Source organism: Dipodomys merriami, unplaced genomic scaffold, assembly GCF_024711535.1.
Source record: "Dipodomys merriami isolate MVZ:Mamm:240054 unplaced genomic scaffold, mDipMer1.0.p SCAF_380, whole genome shotgun sequence".
Taxonomy (NCBI): domain Eukaryota; kingdom Metazoa; phylum Chordata; class Mammalia; order Rodentia; family Heteromyidae; genus Dipodomys; species Dipodomys merriami.
Window position 1 is genome coordinate 938,673 of NW_027205382.1, and position 7,119 is coordinate 945,791.

General features: G+C 39.6%; 1 pseudogene; it reads left to right on the top strand.

Moving 5' to 3' along the window:
- The first annotated feature begins 3,444 nt into the window (after window positions 1-3,444).
- LOC138805036 (coiled-coil domain-containing protein 127 pseudogene) lies at window positions 3,445-4,101 on the top strand (annotated as a pseudogene).
- The last annotated feature ends 3,018 nt before the right edge of the window (window positions 4,102-7,119 follow it).

The following is a 7,119-nucleotide window of genomic DNA, read 5'->3' on the forward strand; positions in this document are numbered from 1 at the left end:
TTTACTGAATTTCAATTGATTGCCTAGGCTGCTATAGGGAGGGGCAGCCTCTGGCTCTGTTTACCCAGTGAAGGAAGTCACTTTTCTGGGGCAGAGTTTTCTCTGCCTGGGCGGGGTGACTTTCCCCTGGGTGAAGCTGAGCCTAGCAGGTCAGGTCAAGTTCCTGTGACCTGCTAATGGCTCCAATTGTTTCCTTCCAAGGCCTGAGTTGGAGCTAGCAGCTCAGGTAGGCCATTGTCAGTATCAAAGATGGAGATCTCCAGTGGTGGGGGAGGGGTGGCCTTCCCTCCTCTGCTCCCTGAGAAGGAGTGAGGATGTCAGGGTTCTACTCATGCCAGAGTCTTGTCTCTGGTCTGCAATCTGCAGGATGAAGATATCTGCTCCTTGTCAGTTCTTGCTGGTGTTGAATAGAATCCTCAGCTTGCCCGCTGCATCTCGTGCCTTTGTCCTGGACTCACTCTGTTGCAGGTAGGCAGCTACATCCACCACTTCTGCCACCACACCTGCTGCCACTGCAACTAATGGCAAGTGTTCAGATCTGTCTCCTTGCCTGGATTTTCCCTCTCTGGCCAAACTCTTTGTACTGTGATGGCACACTTGTTGTGATTCTCTAGCCTAGGACTGTTCACTGGACTAAAACTGCTTTCTATGCGAGAGCTTGTTTAGCCTCCAGCTTCTCCTCCTCCATCTTCCTCCAAACTCACAAAAGAACTCTTATGTCAGCTGACTTGGTGCCACTAGCATTCTCACAGTCAAACTCAGTCCTTCAATGTCTCAGGCATTCACCTGTGAGTCACTTCCAGTTTAGGACTTTTTATCAATAAAGCTGTTATCAACATTCTTGTACAGATTTTTGTATAAACTTTAGTTTTTACTTTTCTGAGTTACTAGTTTTAAATACCAAAATATTTCTCAAATGGTTTTACTATTCAATATATGTTCTTAGCAGTTATGTATGAATGATCCAATTTCCCATAATTTTTGCCAACATTTGGTGATGTTATAAGGGTTATTATTAGAGTCTTTGGACATTTTCTAATTGTATTGGGGTTTTTCTTTGTGCCAGGCCTGGAGCTTGAACTCAGATCTTGGGCGCTTTCCTGAGCTTTTTGCTCAAAGGTAACTCTTTACCACTTGAGCCACAGCTCTAATTCTGACTTTTCTCCCCCTCCTCCTCCTCCCCCTCCCCCCCCCCCCCTCCTCCTCCTCCTCCTCCTCTTCTTCTTCTTCTTCTTCTTCTTCTTCTTCTTCTTCTTCTTCTTCTTCTTCTTCTTCTTCTTCTTCCTTCTTCTTCTTCTTCTTCTTCTTCTTCTTCTTCTTCTTCTTCTTCTTCTTCTTCTTCTTCTTCTTCTTCTTCTTCTTCTTCTTCTTCTTCTTCTTCTTCTCTAGTCATGGGGCTTGAATTCAGGACCTGGGCTCTGTCCTGCACTCTGACAGAGTTTCTTTTCCTCAAAACTAGCACTCTACCCTTTGAGCCACAGCACCACTTCCAACCTTTTCTGTTTATGTGGTACTGAGGAGTTGAACCCAGGATTTCATGTATGCTAGGCAAGCACTCTACCACTAAGCCACATTCCCAGGTCCCAATTTTGACTTTTGTTTGTCAGTCATAAGATTTGAACTCTAGACCTGGGTGCTGTCCCTGAGTTCTTCAGCTCAAGACAAGTGCTCTACTATTTGAGCCACAGTGCCATTTCCAATTTTCTGGTAGTTAATTGGAGGTAAGAATCTCAGGACTTTCCTGGTGGGGCTGGTTCTGAACCACGATTTTTAGATCTCAGCCTCCTGAGTAGTTAGGATTACAGGTGTGAGCCATCAGTACCTAGCTATGACTTTTCTTTTGGAAGTTATTTGGAAGTAAGAGTCTCATGGACTTTTCTGATCTGACTGGCTTTGAACCACAGTCCTCAGATCCCAGTTTCCTGAGTAGCTAAGATTACAAACATGAGCCACCAATGCTAGGGTAAGTATTCTAGATTCCAGTCCTTAGTTGGAGATAAGCTTTGCATATATCTAACCCTCTCTCATTTTAATTTTCATGAAGCACAATGTCCTGGTTTTCCTTTGATAGCTTATTGTGATACATCTCAGATCTTTTTACGTACTTCAAGTTCTGAAAATTTTCTTTAATGTTTCAGTTTTGCATTTTACACTAACTATTTTGAGTTAATTCCGAATAAGATGTGGGACTTCAGTTTTATTTCATCCATGTCATGTATACCTTTTATTTCCTTGTCTTGCTGTATAGGTGTGCTAGCTGGAGCATTCAGGACTCCTCTGTTGAGAAATCTTTAATCTTACAGGTAAAGAGCCAGACCCATTTTTTCCTCACTAGGTATGGTATTAGGTTTTGTGGGTTTTGGGGGGGGTTGTATGTGTTCCTCCCCCGACCCAAGTCCTGAGGCTTGAACTCAGGGCCTGGGCACTGTCCCTGAGTTTCTTTTGCTCAAGACTAGCATTCTACCACTTGACCCACAGCACCACTTCTGGGTTTCTCGGTTTATGTGGTTCTAAGGACTCAAACCCAGGCTTCATGCAGTCTATCACTAAGCCACATTCCCAGTCCCAGGGCTCATTCTCTTGCTCAGCTTTTTTTTTTTTTTTTTGCATGGCTGGTGCTCTGCCACATGAGTAGCACCTCAGCTTCTAGATTTCGACTGGTTATTTGTAGATGAAATCTCAAAGGATTTTCTGCTCAAGCTAGCTCTGAACTTTGGTTCTCAGATCCCCATCTCCTGAGTAACTAAGTTTGTAGGCATAAGATGCTTGTATTTCAGTTTCTATATTTTTCATTTCTAAATTTTCTATCTGCTATTGCTTTGCTTAAACTTTTTGTCATGATTTCTGCTTATAAACCTTTGTTAGACATTACTAGCATCTTTCATACTGGTATTAATATCTGTTAATCTCTTTTCATTTGGCTTTAGCTCTTTCTGGTCCTTGTTATGAAGAACAGTTTTCCATTGAAACCTGGGTAGTTCTAAAATGTCATCTTCCTGCCTCAATAACCTGAGTGCTGGGATTATAGGTATGCATCACCACATATAGCTGAGGTTGAAATTCTGTACCACATTATTATTGAATAGAAATACCTTGACTTAAGCTATTTGCTGATGATAGCTATCTAAAGCCAAGCACCACTCCCAACAACACTTGAGGTCAGTGGTAGGTTTAGAAGAAAAGAAGTTGGTCACATTTCTTGCTATGAAAGTTAGGTGAGAGAAAAGGGATGTTGCAGGATTAGGTTCCCAGCCTTGGTTCAATTTTAGGATGCAAACCTTTCCTTTTTTGCAGTTTTGTACAAATGATATTTTCTTGACACCTCAGAAGTTTGTTTTTTTTTTTTATAAAATGTCATCCATATGGTGTCATACTTAGAGTCAAGATCATAGCTGTAATTTTTCTTGATGTGTTTTCCTGTGATTTATTTGTGTTGGTTGGATTTGGTCTAGGGAGTCCAAGAAAGAGAGAGAGAAAGGAGAGAAACCTATGGTCAGAGAACAGCTGCTTTCTGACAGGACCTTGACACCAGGTAGCATGCTGTCATCTCAGAACACTAATGAGCTGTTGCTTAGCTCTCTTTGGAACTTGAAAAGAAGCAAAACAGGACAACTAGTTATCGAGAAGCCCTCAGCTCTCAGGGGCACAAGTTGGTGGAAGAAAGGAAACTTCTGGAACAGGAATGGGATCAAGTAATTCAAGAAAAAAGTCAGTTGCAGCCTCCAAGAAGTGTGTATCTGAGCTGTATGGAACAGGAGCAAGACTGGCAAAGGAAAGCCCAGCTCATGCTAAAGGAGATAGGAGAGGCTCTTGTGGAAAGATGGAACATCTACTGCAGTTGAATTCTCCCTGGTAGTACATGGCTGCAGCTGGAAAAGAACTTATTGGTGCATGCTTCCATGGACTCAGTGGCCACTGACCTAGAGATGGCAGCTGGTTTAACTGACATATTTAGGCATGATAAGCCTTGTGGGGCTTTCTGAAACACCAACAAATGCCCAAATGGGAGGCCCATGTGGTTGGTTGTATCTCAAGTACTGGGAACTCATCGTGGAGCTGAAAGAGTTTAAGCAGGTGAAGCAGGTCATACTAGAAAATTAAGAACAGACAATCATTTGTCATGGCTTTGTGCTTTCTTGGATCTCAGATGTATGATGAGGGACACCTTTTAGTCCCAAATTGGAAATACTATAATACAACCCTGGCCAAAATAAACCAATTCATCTCTACCTGTTTATGTAGAAAGTAGCAACTGTTTGTCTTCCTCAGTTGGAAAAGACATAAATTAAACACAGCTCTGTCTTCTGCTTATGTGCTAAACAGGATATATTTTCCATCTCCAAGACTGGGTGAGTTCCCACAACAGCAGTTCACTTCTGTGAAGAAAACACTTCTGTGAAGTGAACAAAAGCACTAGCTCTCTCACACAACCAATCAGTTATTGATAAGCAAGGGTCCAAGTTATTAGATGTAAGATAATTTCATTGTTCTTTTTTGTGTGTGTGAGGACTTGGGTTGGAAATCAGGGATTTGTTTTTTCTCTCTTGTTTCCCTTATGCATGGTACTGTGCCATTTGAGCCACACAAAGTGGAAAGAATGTTAGGAAAAGGGAGGGCTAATTTCTGGTTCTACAACACCGAATTCACTGGACCCCCTTGGGAATAGAACCCAAGATCCCACTGAATTGTAATTTGTTCCTCATATTTTTATACTCAATGGTGTTTTTTCCCCTGGTACTTGCTGTATGATTTATCTTTACCAATGCTTTTCATGTGGCTTTATCACTGTTTAATTGGAGATAAGCCTCATAGACTTTCCTACCTAGGCTGGCCTGGAACCATGATCTTCACATCTCAGGCTACTAAGTAGGCTAGCATTATAGGCAACTATAATTGTCCCTTTGATAAAAATCAAAATGTCTGCAGTATGGTTAAAAACAGAGCTTGAATCCTTTTCTCAGCCTTAGAGATTTGCAGATCGGAAGAATGACACACTGACATGTCGGAAACTGAATCTGCCACGTGAAACTTTTTTAGAATGCTATATAGACTCATCAGCACTTGACACTTTTGCTTATTGCCTAGCACTCTATCAACTGAGCCAGGCCTACAACTTCGTGGCTGAATTTACATGTAAACATACAACTGTATGCTGAATGTGTATTATTTACTATGTGTTTGTGCACTAGAAGCTCTAACTTTAGACGTCTTTTTCCATTTCTGAATAAAGCTTTGCTAAGTTCCAATATTCCTGTCCTAATAACACATACCTTGGTCTCAATGCTAAATAAAAAGGGGGGCTCTTGCATTTTCCTGGCATAGATCAGAGACTAAGAGAAAAGCCATATGCTCAGGCCAGAGGTCTAACCTAGGTTAAACCCAGGCAACAACTTTGACAACAAAATAAGGAACAAATGTTATATATGTTAGAACAAGACAGCAAGAAAAGTAAGTAATTCTGCTACATCAATATAGATTCTATCACAAATGAACATCAGCTTGACCTCGGCCTCTAGAACAACTCTTTGCTTCCAGTTGCTTTGTTCTTGGAGTTTCTAACCTAATTTTACAATTGAGAATTTCAGGTTATTCTATGAGATGGAAATTTTGTTTCTAATTTGCATTAAACCTGTACTTACGAAAGAAAAGCTGGTTTGCAAGGATTCCAAAAAGTTAACTAGCTATCTTTATCATAGTTTTGAGCTATGAAACCTAAAGTTTTAATATGATTCAGGTAACACAATCCTACCCACTTTGTTTTTAGGTCTAGCGTATGATTATCTCCTTTCAATCGTGTCTTCCTGAATTTTTCTCTTGGTTTAAGGATAAGAAATTTTCACCAAGTAAGGAACACCAGGACCTTATCACTGTGGCCTCAAAATCAGTGAGTAATTTATCCTTTTTTACTGATATCAATCACAACCACTTATGTTCGAAAAACAAGCATTAGCATTATTATGGAAAAATGAAGTAAATACTTTGGCTCAGGAATTGGCATGGTGACAGGTCATAGTAGACAAGGTGCATTTGAGGTAGGGAAGAAGAGGAAAAAAATCATTCTATTCTAGCTAAGATATGGAACCAACTCAGATGCTCCTCAGTAGATGAATGAAGAAAATGTGGTATATACATATATGTATATAAATATATATGTATATATATTATAATAATATGCTTCCATCAGAAAGAATGACATCGCTCCATTTGTTAGAAAATGGAAAGACTTGGAAAATATTACATTAAGTGAAATAAGCCAGGCCCAAAGAAACATAGGTCCCATGGTTTCCCTTATTTGCAATAACTAGTATATATCTAGGAAAAATACAAAAGGTCAAAAGGTATGTACATATGACCAGGTAAGATGCTAGGTGAAATGAATCCCAAGATAGGGACACAAGTGATTTTATCTTTCTTGCTATTGTTTTTTTTATAGTTAATTTGCATTTTATTGTAAGACCTTAAATTCAACCCAGCTACTCTGTGTGGAGCACTTGAAATGAGTGACCAAAAATCATCTTTTGAGACGTACTGAACATTTCCCCTTGTTTGCCACTGAGTGGGCTCTTTTAATTCTTGCTTTTATTTTAATTTAATTTAATTAATTTATTTATTATTATCTTTAAGTAGTTGTATAAAGAAGTTCTCATTCTACAAAACAGTATATGAGTACAAAGTGTCTGACAACATTGCCACCCATCTCTCTTAACCCATCCCTTTTCTCATTTTTTTCTTTGAGATTAGGTGATTACATAAATTTCATATATTTCACTGTATTGTGGAATAGTGATACTTAGGGCTACAAACACGTTTTAACCTTCACAATGCAAATTGTCATTATCATGATTTATACAGTTTGTGAATTCTATGAGCTTTGACATTTACAAGTTATTTTTTCCACATCAGGTGATGTTTATATTTCTTTCCTTTTGCTTAATGTGGGCTGTTCCCACTTACACTGATCCTCCTCCTGGCTTTCTTCTGTTGCATGCACATATCTACCATATATATGGTCTAGAACATGGAGTCATTTAGCAATAATATAACAAATTGGGTGGCTGTCCTTTGTTTTTTGAGTCCTGTTTGCCATATCTTCTTGTATTTTGGCTTTAGCATCCATAT